Genomic DNA, 17,379 nt, shown 5'->3' with positions numbered 1-17,379 from the left:
GAATCTATTTTATCCCAACTGAAATTGCCTAGTAGAGCTAATGCATCTATTAGTGAGTGTGTTTGTGGTTTTATTCATATAATACCTGTACTAACATATACTGTGATCATAAAGAGCATCCTTTTCCTGCACCCTATTATTTATATTTCTGATTCAAAATGTGTATGCTTTGTAAACAATTAGGGATCTTTTCAAGATTTAAATGAATAACATTGAAATTAATTCTTAAAAAATCACAATCTTTCAGGTTGGCCTCCCTTAAATTGTGGAATCATTTGGAATGTCAGTATTGTTAAAAACAAAAGAGTAACAGCAAGATTTTATGGATTCAACAGGGAATTTTTTGGGTCATTCTTTACAAAGTCTATGACATGAACATTTTAAAACTACCACTCAAGGAAAGAAGCTATTAATTTTTGTTGTAGAGTGGCTGAGTTGTGCTATTAATGACAGAGTTGATCTGCAGACACTTCTTGGGTGGAAACATTAAGTTTATTTACAATATACTCAGTAGCAACTAGACATGTGCTTTCAACTCCAACTCTATCTCCACACTGCTGAGGTAGCCCACACTACTCTCCTATTGATTACTACAGGTCATGCCATCTTGCCTAACAAGTGTTATTCTTAAAGGTACATCACACACTAAATAAAACCATAAGTACTACATTTCTCCCCCTTTAACTCAGCTATACATGTTATATTTACAAGTATATATTTTTCACGACAACATAAGGACCTCATGGCCTACATCCCAGGGTCTTAAAGGAAGTGGCAGCGGAGATAGTGGATGCATTGGCTGTAATATTCCAAAATTCCCTGGATTCTAGAAATGTTCCAGTGGATTGCAAAAATGCCAGTATAGCGCCCTTATTCAAAAAGTGGGGGGGGGGGGGCGCAGAAAGTAGGAAACTGCAGACCAGTTAGTTTAACGTCTGTCATTGGGAGATTGTTGGAATCCATTATTAAGGAAGTAGTAATGGGGCATTTGGAAAGCCAAAATGCAATCCATCAGAGTTAGCATGGTTTTATGAACAGTAAATCATGTTTGACTTATTTGCTAGAGTTCTTTGAAGATGTGACAAGCAAAGTGGATAATGGGGATCCTGTAGATGTAGTATATCTGGACTTCCAGAAAGTCTTTGATAAGGTGCCACACAAAAGATTAATACACAAGATAAGATCACACAGAGTTAGGGGTAATATTTTAGCTTGGATAGAGGATTGGCTAACCAACAGAAAGCAGAGAGTTGGGATAAATGGGTCTTTTTCTGAATGGCAAGCTGTAACTAGTGGGGTGCCCACTAGGGTTCGGTCCTTGGGCCCCAACTATTTACAATTTATACTAATGACTTGGATTCAGGGATAGAAGATACCATAACTAAATTTACAGATGACACCAAAATAGGTGGGAAAGTAAGTTGCAATGAAGAAATAAGAAATTTACAAATGGATATGGACAGATTAGGTGAATGGGCCAAAATTTGGCAGATGGGGTTTAATGTGGATAAGTGTAAAGTTATCCATTTTGGTCGGAAGAATAAAAAGGCAACTTATTATTTATATGGAGAGAAACATCAGAATGCTTCAGTGCAGAGGGATCTGGGGGTCCTTGTGCATGAATTGCTGAAAGCTAGTATGCAGGTACAGCAGGTGATAAGGAAGGCAAATGGAATTTTGGCATTTATTGCTAAAGCAATAGAGTATAAAAATAGGGAAGTGTTGTTGTAACTGTAACAAGGCATTGGTGAGACCGCATCTGAAGTACTGTGCACAGTTTTGGTCCCCTTACTTGAGGAAGGATGTAGTTGCATTGGAGGCAGTTCAGAGAAGGTTCACTAGATTGATTCCAGAGATGCGGGGCTTGTCTTATGAGGAGAGATTGAGCAGTTTAGGCCTATACTCGCTAGAGTTTAGAAGGACGAGAGGAGATCTAATTGAGGCATATAAGATGCTAAAGGGGATAGACAAAGTAAACGTGGAGCCGATGTTTCCCCTTGTGGGGCATTCTAGAACGAGGGGCCATAGTTTTAGGCTAAGGAGTGGTAGATTTAAATCAGAGATGTGGAGGAATTACTTTTCTCAAAAGGTCGTGAATCTGTGGAATTCACTACCTCAGAGTGCAGTGGATGCCGGGACGCTGAATAAATTTAAGGAGGAGATAAACAGAGTTTTAATTAGTAACGGGTTGAAAGGTTATGGGGAGAGAGCGGGAAATTGGAGTTGAGGCCGAAATTAGATCAGCCATCATCGTATTGAATGGCGAGGCAGGCTCGAGAGGCTGAATTGCCTACTCCTGCTCCTAGTTCTTATGTTCTTATGTTATGTTCTTATAATATTTACACTGGGTAAGGAATTTACAAGTTCAGTGTTTCAGGTGGTTTCCTGGTACGTGTGGAACATCACAGCTCCACATCTTCAGATTCTTTGTCAGGAACCTCCGCTCCTGGAGTTGCCTAAACATCAGGTGCTTCACTGGGCACTTGCAGTTCTGTATCCTCAACTCTTACAGGAACATCAGACATGTCAGACTTGGGTTGAATATTCTCAACAGGAAACACAGACCTGGTCATGATCAATGGTGGAACCAAATCTTGGCGATTTGTCACTCGCGGTAACCACTTTGGTCCTTCCCTGAAGTTTTTCACATATACCGGCTCTCCCACTGTAAATTTCTTCTCGCAACTATGTCAATCGTGTATAATTTTCTGGCTTTCCTGACTCCTTTCCACCTTCCCCTCTAAATTCAGCATTATTAAGCTCAATCCCATCCTGAGATGGCATTTCAACAATAACTCCGCAGGTGTGACACCTGTTGTTGAGGGGTAGTCCTGTAATGAAAAAGAAAACGCGCTAGCTTAATTGCCAAGGAATTGCCAGTCAGCTTTTTCATGCCTGTCTTGAATGTTTGAACCGCCCTTTAGGCCAGTCCTTTTGAGGAAGGGTGGCATGAATCAGTTTTACATGAGTGATACCGTTGAGGCTGATAAACCATTGAAACTCAGCACTCGTAAATGCTGTGCCGTTATTGGAAATGGCTACTTCTGGTAGTCTGTGAATGGCAAAACTCTGACGTAGTTTCTCAATTGTAGCAGCCGTCATTGGTGACGTCACCTCGTATACATTCAACCATTTTGTACAGGCATCAACAATGGGCAGAAACATTGTTCCCAGGAAAGGTCCAACATAGTCAATGTGTAAGTGCATCCAGGGTCTACCTGGCCACACCCATGGGTGTTACGGAGCAGTTACTGGCAAACTTTCCAGTTGCTGACATGGCACACAGTGCTTTACTAAACTTTCTATTTCACCATCCATCCCAGGCCACCATGGATAGCTGCGTGCTATGGTCTTCATTTGGGAAATTCCTGGATGGGCACTGTGTAGTTCAATTAAAAGTGGTTCCCTTCCCTTTAGATGAACTAGAACTTGTGCTCCCTATAATAAGATGCCATCCTGGCTGGTTATTTCATGTCCTCTGTTGAAGTACGGTTTCATTTTGTCAGATACTGGGTCCTGTGACCAACCATGTAGCACTTGTTCTCGTACTTGAGATAGGACTGAATCAGAATCACAGAATGTTAACAGCAAAGAAGGGGACCATTTGGTCCATTGTGTCTGCACCTGTCTCCAAATGAGCATTATGACCTAGTGCCATTACCTGGCCTTTTCCCCATAGACCTGCACATTGCTTCTATTCGAATAATCATCTAATGCCCTCTTGAATGCCTCGATTGAACCTGCCTCCACCACACTTCCAGGCAACGCATTCCAGACCCGAACCACTTGAGAAAAAAATTTCTCACGGGTCTGGGTCTGGCTCTGGACTTGTCCAGTCTCTGATCTGTCAAGCATATACTAGCAAGGAATCTAAGAAATTTAGTAGTGAAACAGGTTCCTCTGGAACTGGGATGTGTTCATCATTTTCTTGTAAAGGCAAACAATTAATGGCATCAGTGTTTGTGATTTGATTGCCAGGCCTATGTACAAAAGCGTATTCATATCCTGCCAGAACTAAAGCTCTATTAGTATTTCTGTATCTGCTTTCTACATGCCTTCTTCTTTCTAGCGCAGGCTTTAATCTCGGCCTTCTTTTTGACTTCACTATTGGCCAGACTTCTCTCAGATGTGAGCTCAACTTGTCTGAGCTCAGTGGCTGAGTCTCCTAAAATGTCATTATCTGTCTGCTTTCTGGAAAATTCTGACACTTTTGCTTCCAAAGCCTCTTTGGCTTCATTTAGCTGATTCTTCAGCTTTTCTGTCTCTCTTTTTTGTATTTGTTTGCTGCCACCTGAAAAATTGAGCATTGTTGTGTCTTCTCTGCCAACTCATTCTTCAGTTTGTTCAGAGAGGTGCTGAATTCTTCCTGTTTCTCTTCATACTTTCTAGAGGTACAAACTTTGACCCAAGGGAATCTTGTAGTATATGAAGGTCTTTCAACAGGTTTTCTTTTTCCCTTCGAAGATTGCTATCATCAAGCAGGGTCTCTCCAAGTTCCTTCTGCTGTTCTTCCAGACTTTGGCTTAAGACAGCCTGCATTTCTTCAGGTTCTTGAGACCTTATTCAAAACAGGAATGCTTCCAGCTTCCTTTTGTAATCTCAGTGGCGACACAAGGTTGATTTCCCTTAGCCAGTTTCACCCTAGAAGGCTTGGACTTCTGCCTCGTAAAACTAACGCTGGTAGCTTTGCCGATTGGCTTCCATAATGGACAGTTACTCTGCTTATGCCTTTTACTTGAATGTCTTCACACGTGTATGTTTTAAGTTTGGCGGCTGTTTCTTCTAAACTTAATTGATGTTCACCATTATTCAAATAGCTGAAGGTATGTTCCCCAATTACTGTAGTGGAAGCTCCCGTGTCCACTTCCATTCTAACAGTTTTGCCATTTACTTTCACTGTCACAAATACTGGTACTGTCTTTCCAACTTTCAGATTAAACAACGAGTAAATGTTTGAATTTGTTGTTTCAGGCTCCTCTACACTGTGGATTTCATTGTGCTTTTTTTTTGTTTACAAGCCTGCTTGAATCTTTCCTAGCATTGTCTCATTATATGTCCATTTCTATGACAATAGTAGCATTCGATTATTTTAAACTGCCAATCGATAAAAGACTGATTGTCTCCACCTCTATTAAAATTATTCTTCAATTTCGCTGCTAAGTTATTTTTCTTTATTCTTCAGCTAGCAGGGGCTTCTCAGCAGAGTCCCGCTTTATCACGCCTTTTTCGGTTGAGGTTTCCCACCCGATGTGGTGAACAGCGCCATTTTGCGCACTCTATATTGCTTTTGAATCTCTTACTCTGCTTTCGATGGCCAGCGCTATCTCTAGCACCTTCTTAAAATACAGATTCAATTCGGACAATAATCTTTTCTGTATTGTGTCCTCTTTCACACCATCCACTAAACAATCTCTGAGCGTGTCATTCAGAGTTGTACCGAACTCACAATGTTCCGTTAGCTGCTTCAAATTTGCCACATAGCATGCAATTGTCTCACCCAGGGCTCTATTGCATGAATTAAACCTGAACCACTGCATCATGACTAAGGGCTTTGGTTGAAAGTGACCCTTCACGAGGTCCACCAATTCATCAAAATTCTTTGAATCTGGGGCACCGCGAGCCATCAAACTTCAAATCAAGCAATAGGTTTTGCTCCCACAAGTACTCAAGAGGATTCCTCATCTCTTCCCTGCCCCCATAATCTCATTCGCTTGAAAAAAGAACGTGAGATGTTCTACGTATTGAGACCAATTGTCTGCGGCAGGTTCAAAAGGATCAATACTCCCAAATTGTGGCATTTTGAGGGGGGATAACTTCTTCAATTCTAATGGAGCTTGTTACTTACAATCACTGGGCGAGGTACAGTGCCAGTTTCTTCTTAACTTGATTTCTTCTGTTCAATCCTGTTTTATCCTCGTCACCAGTTTGTGTGGGGTGGCCGAGTTGTGCTATTAGTGATAGAGTTGATCTGCAGACACTTCTTGGGTGGAAACATTAAGTTTATTTACAATATACTCAGCAGCAACTAACACGTGTGCTTTCAAATCCAACTCCATCTCCACACTGACTACTGAGCTAGCCTGCGCTACTCACCTATTGGTTACTACAGGTCATGTGATCTTGCCTAACAAGTATTATTCTTAAAGGTACATTACATACTAAATAAAATCATAATTACTACAAATTTATGCCTACTGCCATTGTGCACAAGAATGCTCATGGATTGCACCACACAACAGTAGGTCAGAAGTACTTAACTGTTGGCCAAGTTCCAGGACTGCTGGGACTAGTAAGGATAGTTGGAGCACACAGGTTCATTTTCCGAGTTGATAGGACCAGACCATGCTATTCTCACTTAACCTCCACTTTTCTCTGTACTCCTTAACTCAAATTCCTTAGCACCCAAGATGTAGCCACCTTCTCACTCAAATAATTATTGTAATGTTTTTTGTTTAGCAAAATTAAGTTTAGGGGAGAAATTCCAGATCCTTAATACTCATAATCCAGTTTATCCTTGAAGAAAGAATTAAACATAGCATGAGATACTGGGAGGGGCAGATTTAAAGGGAGAGGGCAGGAGAGGCTGCCATGCCTTTAGGAAAACATGACTGTATGCAAGACTAACCTTGATGTGCAGGGAGAGGTTTCAGGTTACATTAGTAAGACTTGCAAAAGTGAGTGTCAGGGTTTAAAGATAAATACTGGTGGCACAAAAACTTGAAGCCCCTCTGAGAGGGCACGCAGCACCTCCAACCACTTCCGATGTGACTCTCACAGCGTACCAAGTTTTTTTTCATTGTTTCATGGTATGTGGGCATCACTGCCAAGGTCAACATTTGTTGCCCATCCCTAATTGCTCTTGAGAAGGTGGTTGTGAGCTGCCTTCTTGAAGCGCTGCAGTCCATCTTGTATCTGTATCAGTTTTGGTACAACTGAATGGCTTGCTGGGCCCTTTCAGAGGGCAGTTAAGAGCCAACCACATTGCTGTGGGTCTGAAGCATAGTAAAGTCAGGCCAGGTAAGGATGGCAGATTTCCATCCGTAAAGGACATTAGTGAACCCAGTGGGTTTTTACAACAATTGATGATAGTTCCATGGCATCATTACTGAGACTAGTTTTCAATTCCAGATTTATTAAGTAATTATATTTAAATTCCACCAGCTGTCTTGGCTGGATTTGAATCCTTGTCCCCAGGGCATTAGTCATTACAACTTTACCACTATGCAACAGTCTCCCTTTAATGTTGGGATGGGGGTTCACGTGGACGTGCCCTGCTTGCTTTGGAAGTCTCCCAACTGGTTCTAACTGATATCATAGCATCACAGAATGGTTGCAGCACAGATGGAGGACATTTGGCTCATCTCGCTTGTGCTGGCCCTCCGAAGGGGCAATTCACCCAGTGGCATTCTCCTGCCTTCTCCCTGTAGCCCTGCACATTCTTCCTTTTCCAATAATAATCCAATTCCCACTTGAATGCCTCCATTGAAACTGCCCTCACCACCGTCTCAGGCACTGCATTCCAGGTCCTAAAAACTCGGTGCACCAAAAACTTTTTCCTCATGTCATTATTGTTTCTTTTGCCAATTACCTGAAATTGGTGCTCTCTTGTTCTCGATCCTTCGGGTGGGAACAGTTCTTCCCTATCTTCTCTGTCCAGACCCCTCATGATTTTGAATACCACTATCAAGTCACCTCTCAACCTTACCTTCTCCAAGAAAAATAGTCCCAACTTCTTCAATCTAAGTCGGTAACTGAATTTCCTCATCCCTGAAATCAGTCTCATGAATCTTTTCTGCACTCCCTCTAATGCCTTCACATCACTCCTAAAGTGTAGCACCCAGAACTGAATGCCGAATGCAATAATACAGTAGAGGCCGAACTCGTGTTCTATACAAGTTTAACTGTGTTGCTTTTGTACTCTATACTCCTATTAATAAAGCTTAGGATGCTGTATGCTTTAATAACTGCTATCTTACCTTCAATGATTTGTGCACATATACAGCCAGGTCCCCCTGCTCTTGCACCCCTTTAACATTATGCCCTTTATTTTATATTGTCTCTCCACATTATTTCTATCAAAATGAATCACTTCACAATTCTCTGCATTAAATTCTTCCGCCCATTCCACGAACTTGTCTATGTCCTTTTGAAGTTCTATACTATCTTCCTTCCAGATCACCATACTTCCAAGTCCGCAAATCCAAACACAAATTTTGAAATTGTGCCTTGTACACCAAGGTCTGGGTTATTAATGTATATCAGGAAGACCAGAGGTCCTACCACTGACCGTTGTGGAACTCCAGTATAAACCTTATTCTGGTCCAAAAAACATTCATTAACCACTACTCTCTGGTTCCTGCCATTCAGCCAATTTCGTACTCGTGTTGCTACTCTTCCTTTTATTCCATGAACTCTAACTTTGCTCACAAGTCTGTTGTGTGGCACTTAATCCAATACATTTTGGAAGTCCATGTACACCATATCAACAGCATTACCCTCATCAACCCTTTCTGTTAACTCATCAAAAAACTCCAGCCAGTTAGTTAAACACAATTCACCCTTAATAAATCTGTGCTGGCATTCCTTAATTAACCTGAATTTGCCCAAGTGACTATTGATTTTGTCCTAATATATTGTTTCTAAAAGTTTCCCCACCACTGAGTATAAACTGACCGGCTTGTGGTTGCTGGGTTTATCTTTACACACTTTTTTAAACAAAGGTGTAACATGTGCAATTCTCCACTCCTATAGCACCCCTCTCAAGTCTAAGGAATGTTGGAAAATTATGGCTAGTCATTCTGCAATATCCACTCTCACTTCCCTCAGTATCCTTGGATGTATCTCATCTGGTCCAGGTGCCTTATCAACTTTAAGGCCAGAATTTTTCCCTCTTTGGGCAGGCTCGGTGGGGGCGGGTGGTCGGGAAGCCGACTGCCGCACACAATCGGCTCCGCACCGCGATTTCACGCAGACGGGCCAATTAAGGCCGCCCTGCGTGGATTGCAAACGGTAGCGCTGAACACTGCCTGTGCGGGCAGGGGGAAGAGGGCGAGCCGGCCCAATGCAAACTTCACGCATGTGTGCGAAAAAGCACTTCAATCGCCCTAGGGCATGGAGCTGCCTCAGGGAGATTGAAACGCTTTTTAAAAAAATTAATAAATGCAGTAGAAATTTAATAAAACATGTCCCCTCATGTGACTATGTCACATGAGATGGGACATGTTTTTAATTCCAAAATAAAGTTTTTATTTAATGTGCATTACCTTTAGGAAACCTCATCCCGCTCATGGATGAGGTTTCCTAAAAAATGTAAATACCGCTTGGCCTTTCTGCCTGCCCGCCAACTGTTCGGTTGGATGGGCAGCATAAATTTCAAGTTAATGAGGTTGTTAATGACCTCAATAGACCTTTTAGTTATCGGCGGGCACGCAGCTGACTCTGGCGTGCACCCGCCGAATGAAACATCGTGAGACTGCATGATGATGTCGGGACACATGCCTGGCATCACCATGTGCCATTTCATGATCGGGCATGTTGGGCGTGTGCCCACAAGCCCAATGTAATATTCTGGCCTAAGCGCAGACAGCCTATCCAATACCTTCTCCTTATCAATTTTAAACCCTTCCAGTGTCTGAATTACCTCTTCTTTCACCATTGCTTGTGGCATCTTCTTCCTTGGTAAGGACAGATGTAAAGTATTCTTTTTATACCTCAGCCATGCCCCCCAACTCCATGTGCAAATCCCCTTTTGGCCCCTAATCGGCCCCAATCCTCCTTTTATCACCCTCTTACTATTTATATGCCTATAGGAGACTGTTGGATTCCCTTGTACATTAGCTGTCAGTCTTTTTTCATACTCTCTCTTTGCTTTCCTTATTTGCTTTTACAATTCCCCTCTGAACCTTCCATATTGACTCTGGCTCTCATTTGTGTTATCCATCCGTCATAAGCAAACTTTTTCTTCTTCATCTTAATCTCTATATTTTTTGTCATCCAGGGAGCTCTGGATTTGTTTGCCAAATCTTTACTTTTGTGAAAATATACCTTGCTCATATCACATCTTTAGAATTGTTCAGTTAGTTTTGTCTGCCAAACTTTGGCCGGAATCTTCGTTCTCCAGTCTCAGTTTGGTGGCGGGCATGGAAGTGAGAGTTTTCTGCTGGGGTCGGCAGGATAGCTGACCTCATGTGATCTTGCGTTGCTCAGCTCATTACATATGCATCAGCGAGGAGCTCGCTGGTTCTCACGGTGGTGGCGGGCAGGAAGTCACCGTCCCCACCGTTGCCTCATGAGATCTGGGCGCTATATTTAAAGGGCACCCAGGCAGCTATTCTCACACTGCAAGCCAGAAGCTCTGGTTTATGCATCAGCTGGAATGTCACAGAGCAGACGTGTTGCCCCATGGTTTAGCAAAGCCTTCCTGCATGTTCTTCTCCACGCTGTCCAGGGAAGGTGGAAGGTGCCATTTCCCAGGGATGGCAACAGGAGGCCCTCCCGCCCACGGTGGAGGTCGCAGCAGAGGTTAGCGCCCATAGTGCCCACCAAAGAACCACCCAGCAGTGCAGAAAAAGGATGAATGATCCGCTGCGCTCCACCAGGTGAGTGGCACTGTATATTTACTGCAAAGTGACATTCATAAGGGCATCAGACAGTGAAAGCGTGTGAGTGTAGCGGGATGTCAGACAGGAGTTTGAGTTGCAGGACATGTGCACTGAATGTGTGGCAGCTACTTCGTGCTCTCAGTATTCTATCAGTTGCAGGACATTGTGCTTGTTAATCACTTACTGGGGAAGGCTCAGGACCTGGCATAGGCATGCATTATCCTAAACATCTCATGCACCCATTGGAATGACAATAAATCCTTCTGTCTTTCTGTAGGACAAGAACACGCACAAGAGGACGGAGCAGCACAAGACCAGTAGCAGCATTCCGAACATCTGAATATTCACCTCTTTCGAGGAGGAGGCCACTGAGTTAGCCGGGAAGGGGCAATACCATGCCTGTGCTGAAGGCAAGACAGGACACCCCCAAGAAGTCAATGAGGGTGCCTCCAGTGTGCAGTTGTCAGATCTGCCCATAGCGTAACACATTGCTTTAATTAAAGAGCCTGCCTAGGCATCTACTTAATCTTTCTTCTCTCCATTCCAGGAATCAGCAAAAAAAAGCAGGAGGCCCACAGTGGAGACCAGCCACAGAAGCAACCCCAACACCAACTCTAACAATGATGCCTCAGAAGCCTCAGAGGATACACCACTACAATGTTCACCTGCACCCTCCACCAACTTAGATATATTCACTTCAGTGAGTGCACGTTCTAGAGTAGGCCCGAGATCACAATCTGGTGAGCACATCACTGACATAGGTCCACAGCTGGCAGAGGAAGTGACAACCGAGGTCTCTGACACTTGGAAGACTGCTGCAGGCCAGACCCCTGCTAGCCCCATGCAAATGATGAGCCTCTGGAGTCAGCTATAAGAGACATGTTGGAGATGGAGATAGAGGCTGGGAACATCAGGCAGAGATGCCAGAGGCCATTCGCAGACTGCACCAAAGGCTGGAGGGGTCAATACACGTTCTGTCTGATGTCATGGCTCCGGCATGTAAGCTCTAGGCTGCCTCCATGGACAATGTGGCGGCTGTCTTGAAGGCCCAGATCCAGCAGAACACACAGTGGCTGCTGGATATGGGCTGGGACCTCCACTCCACCACTCTAGCCATGGGTGCAGTACAGCAGTGGCTAGGCAAGAGAGGGACAGGGCACCTCAACCTCCATCTAAATGCCCCTTCTGTTCAAGGAGTCAGAGAGGTGCCATTGGGCACCAGCAGGGAGGTGAAGTGCCAGCCATGCACCCTGGAGGCTCCAGCCCAGGACACTCCAAAGGTACCCTGGAGGTTCTACTTCCCCTCTGCCAGTGACCCCATTGCTTCCAGCAGGTCAGGCCAATGCGGGTGCACCTGCACCTGAGCAGGAGATCCTTAGCAGGCCAGGACCCTCTAGGCCTCAGGCCACCAAAGGACACCTGCCAAAGTCATCACAGACAACAGGGAATAGCAGTCAGCAGGCTGCCTCCACCTCAACTGTGGATGTCAGCTCTGTACCTAGATGCAGCAATTGGAAAAGAAAGATAAAGAAGTTTTGAAGCCACAACCATTGTATATACCTTTGGCACTTCATAATGCACTTGGTAAATATATGTGCACCTGCACAGTTTGGAAGCATCTTGCTGCTAGTTACTTCAATGGTCACAGGCATTTAAGGACTTGGAATGTGGCCCCCCATTAGAGTCCAATAATGAACTCCTATAGATTCACTTCTCTCACATTATGAGCATAGTGATTATTCAATAATCCCACACGTGCATGATTAAGCATTGGCAATCATTTGTGAGTATGTGATCTGGGTCGCACCATGCAAGTCATTACTTGCAGCTCACTTTGTTAGAAGATTGAAAGGTGATTTTATTGAAACATATAAGGTCCTGGGGGAACTTGACAGGGTGGATGCTGAAAGGATTTTTTTCCCTTGTGGGAGAGACTACAACTAGGGGACACTGTTTAAAAATAAGGGGTCTCCAATTTAAGATAGAGGTGAAAAGAAGATTTTTCTCTCAGAGGGTTGCGAATCTTTAGAACTCTTTTCCCTAGAGAATGGGTGAGGTAGAGTCATTGAATATTTTTGAGGAGGTAGATAGATTCTTGACTAACAAGAAAGTAGATCTCATATAAAAGGTTTGCAACTAGAGTGCACTGGGCCTCATTGAATGACCAGGGCATTAGTTCATGAAGTGAGGGAGAGTAGAACGGACCTGTCTGTTGGACCATGACGAGGACTGTGAGGCTATCCATCTGAAGCATTAGCAGCTCTAAGTGGGCTATTCAGGGTCTGTGCTCAGCGAGGCCATTGCATCTCCTGCTGCTGTTGCCCTTATGTGAGATGTGGTGGATACCAGAAGTACTCAAGGGAATTAAACCTGTTATGTTAGTGGCAAGGAAAACTGTAGATGCCGTTTCAGGGTTGAAAAAGTGAAGTTCTACATTGTCTCCTTATCAATGGAAAACCGGAGGCTTCCCTAAAGGTTTGGAGAAAGCTGTGGTGGGCACGTCCAGTCATTACTGGCCATCCTTAGTGATTCGTAATTTTGAGCCAACATGCAGGTGAAGGCTGCAAGTAAGGAGGCAGCGGGCATGTCAGCCTCGACTTCAAGAGAGATTGAGTGATAGGGTTAAAGAGGCGTGTGTGCAATTGACTGAAGCTTTTCTGAGACCTGACATGGAGACTTGTGTGGCCTGCTCATTACCTTATCAAGAGTTGCAGTAGACCTAGTATAAAAGGCTTGCAACCAAAGTGCACCGGACTTCATTGAATGACCGGGGTATTAGTCCATGAGGTGAGAGAGAGTAGAATGGGTCTGTGTGCTGGCTGGACCATGCTGAGGACTATGAGGCAGTGAAGCATCAGCAGCTCTAACAGGGCTCTGCAGGGTCCAGGCAAGAAGGTTGATTATTTTGGCTGTCTTGCCCTAATACTGAAGCCCTCTGAGACTGAGACTTGTAAGAGTCTCTGCAATTGGAGGGTCCAGAGTAGTTGCTGCTCAACAACACATAGTGTGTACAAACATATGTACAGATGAATTAGGAGAAGGAGTAGGCCATTCAGCCCCTCGAGCCTGCTCTGCCATTCAATAAGGTCATGACTGATCTGATTGTAGCCTCAACTCTACATTCCACAAATCCCCAATAGCCTTTGACTCTCTTGTTAGTCAAGAATCTATCTACCTCCTCTTTAAAAATATTCAATGACCCTGCCTTACCTGCTCTCTGGAGAAGAGAGTTCCAAAGATTCTCAACCCTCTGAGAAAAAAATCTTCTTTTTGTCTCCATCTTAAATGGGAGACCCCTTATTTTTAAATGTGTCCCCTAGTTCTAATCTCTCCCACAAAGGGAAAAACCCTTTAAGCATTCACCCTATCAAGTCCCCTCAGGGTTGTATATGTTTCAGTAAGATCACCTCTCAATCTTCTAAACTCCAGCAGGTACAGGCCCAGCCTGTCCAACCTTTTCCGATTAGATAACTACCCCATCCGCGTTATCAGTCAAGTGAACCTTCTCTGAACTGCTTCTAACACATGTATATCCTTTCTTAAATAAGGAGACCAAAACAGTACACTGTACTCTGCACGTGGTCTCACCAACACCCTGAACAACTGTAGAAAAACATCCCTACTTTTATATTCTATTCCCCTTGCAACATTCCATTTGCCTTCCTAATCACTTGCTGTACCTGCACACCAAATTTTCCTGATTCATGTGTCAGGACACCCAGATCCCTCTGGACCTCAGAGTTCTGCAATCTCTCTCCATTTAAATAATATGCTGTTTTTCTATTCTTCCTGCCAGGTGAGGCACTCTCAGTGAGTGGACCTCGAAACTTTTCATCATGATAAACATGTCAAGATATATGGCTTTACTATGGGCAAGTGGTGATCAGGAGCACAGGACCATGATCTTCCCTGATCAATCTGCATGGAGGAGCCATCTCGAGGGTCAAACGGTGTTCTCATGCGGCTCCTCCCTGTGCACCCATATATCTGGCTCCACCTGAAAGAGTGTTCTGCAAGGTCTGCCCCCTCCCCCACTGGGAGCAGGTGTGCATCCCTGCCAAGTTAAGATTTGATTTTATCTCCAAGTTGCTACGCACATGGACTTTGTGACGGCATGGGAAAAAAGCTAATTTCTACTTACAGGTGCCCAAGGTCACGGGAAAATAGAGTATTGTGCAAGTCCTAATGTATGCACTTAGTGCCAGGGCTTTGCATATCAGCACAGTTTGACACATGCAAAGGATCAAACCACCAGTAGTGCAATTTAATACTGCTATCATAAATCAAGCTACATTGGAGAAAAGTATAATGTCTATTACCAAAAAGGAGCTGCCAGCCAGCAGAGGATAGATAACCAAACAGCAAAAGAAATGTCTCAGTAGCTTACTCTGCCTGTTAGCTATCAGATTCAGCGGCCTCTCCACCATGTCATACCCTTACATCGGCCACTGCATGTGGATCTGCAACATCCTGGCCCTCATCATCACCATCCCTTTCACCGTCCTCATTGACGGAGGAGACATCTCGGTCCTCCATGTTTCCCTCAGCCAAGACTTTGTAGCTCCAGGTTGTGCAGGGCAGAGCAGACAACAATGATCCAGGACACTCTCTGTGGTGAGAATTGGAGAGCCCCGCCTGAGTGGCCCAAGCACCTGAACCTTATCTTTAAGAGGCCTATTGTCTGCTCAATCATCGATCTTGTGGAGGCATGTGTGACATTGTAACTCTCCTCAGCAGCACTGTGTGGACAGCGAACTGGCGTCATCAGCCAGGTTTTCTGGGAGTATTCCTTGTCCCCAAGGAATCAGCCCTACAATTGCCGAAGTCCTTCAAAAACCTGTGGTACCTGGGAGTTGCTCAGAATGTAGGCATTGTGAGAATTCCCTGGGAAATGAGCACAGACACGCAGGATTTGTCTTGTATGATCACATATCAGCTGCATGTTCAAAGAATGATAGCCTTTCCTTTTGATGAATGTGTCTGGCTATTGCCAGGGAGCTTTCAATGCCACATGTGTGCAGCCAATAGCTCCTTGCATTTGTGGGAACCTGTGATTGCTGCAAAACCAAACCCAACACTTTGCAGCTTGGCTTTCAATTGGACAAATTGGTGCGCTCTTCTGAACAAGGCATCTGTCACCTCCCGGATGCACTTGTGTGTCGCTGACTGGGAAATGCTGCACAGGTCACCATGGAGTCATGGAAGGAGCCACCGACGAAGAAGTTTAAGGCGGCAGTGTCCTTTACTGCCACGAGCATGGGATTGCCTCCAAGTCCTTGTGGCCCCAGATCCATGTGCAGGAGCTAGCAGGTGTGGGTGACCACATTCCGGGCCATTCTAAGGAACCTCCAGCATTGCCTTTTACTCATCTGTAGATAGGTGCACCACCTGTAATATACCCAAAGACAGGCCACTGCTCACCATCACATTGACCCCTGGTCATTAGCATCCTGACCTTCTTGAGGCCCTGCTGCTTCTTGCCACTGAGGTTGTTGCACCTCCTGGCCCTGGGCTAACCTGTGCCGGTCCCTCCTCCTCATCCAGATGAGAGCCAGCAGCAAGGCAGGGTTGCTTTGAGCCTGCATCATCTAGGCATCAGTGGATGTGAATGAATTGCAGTAATCAATCTAGTGAGCATATTCTATTCAAGTTTGCTTTCACCTCAGAGCCACCAAGCCAATGCTAAGCCCTGTGCCTGGCCTCCATCTGGACATGGTATCTCCACCTCACCCCTTCCAGGTGAAAGACATCCTGGAGGAACAGAGATGAGTGTTCCTCCCATTCATACATGACTGCGCATGGAGACATTGCTGTTTGTCAGGAGTGATGACGGTCATGCAAAACCCTCCCTCAGACACTATTCAGCTCCTTGACTCCCGAGACTCTATAGAGGGACCATTGCCTTGGCAGCTTAGAAAGATTTATCACATAAGCCCTTGTCAGCCATGGCCATTCACCCAGGAGGATGGAGTTTAGAGTCAGGAGTATGCTGCCGCCCAACAACCGTGTCACTTGAAGACATTTTAAAGAGGAGATAGATTGATTTTCAAAATATTGGGGAGTTAACGGCCATAAGGAGTTGGCACAAAAGAGCTGAGGCCTGGGGCAGATCAGCCAGATCATATTGAATGGCGGGGCAGGCTTGAGGAGCCAAATGGCCTACTCCTGCTCCTATTTCTTATGTTCTTATGTTCTTAAGTTCACCTCCCTCCCTCCCATCATCCCTGCCTCTGACTGCAGCAAATTGCACAGAATGAACAGCAGTTCCACACCTTGCTAGGATATTTATGTTATGAGACCCATGAGTCAGGAACAAACCTGCTGCTGTGTGGGCTTCACCATAGAGAGAACACAACTGAGCATGGTTTTCATCCAGCTGCCACATAACTATTAGGGTGTCCCTTTAGTCGACCAATTGTGCTCACCTTGAACTCCACCCACCTGAAAAGACCTTCCTCCTTCTTCAAGGGATTGTAGTTACAGAACGACAGTGTTGTATAGCAGAGTACCACAATGGTCTGTCACATTCCAGACTCACTCCACTACCTTCTACCTTCCCCCAACACCCACCAACTTCCCCCATCACCCTTGACCCACCTAATATAAGCATTGCTCTCCCCTCTGGCACCCTTGAACCTCCGTCCCATTAGCCTTGCACCTATAGCTATCATCCTCCACATACCTTTGATCCCCTCTGAGCTTACACCCATTACCATCCCCATGTCCACTCTGAGCCTGACCCCTCCCATTATCTGAGCCATTTGTTTCCGTTATCTCC

Source organism: Cetorhinus maximus, chromosome 9 (genome assembly GCF_964194155.1).
Source record: "Cetorhinus maximus chromosome 9, sCetMax3.hap1.1, whole genome shotgun sequence".
Taxonomy (NCBI): domain Eukaryota; kingdom Metazoa; phylum Chordata; class Chondrichthyes; order Lamniformes; family Cetorhinidae; genus Cetorhinus; species Cetorhinus maximus.
The sequence above is the reverse complement of the archived record's forward strand: the minus strand, read 5'-3'. Positions refer to the sequence as shown.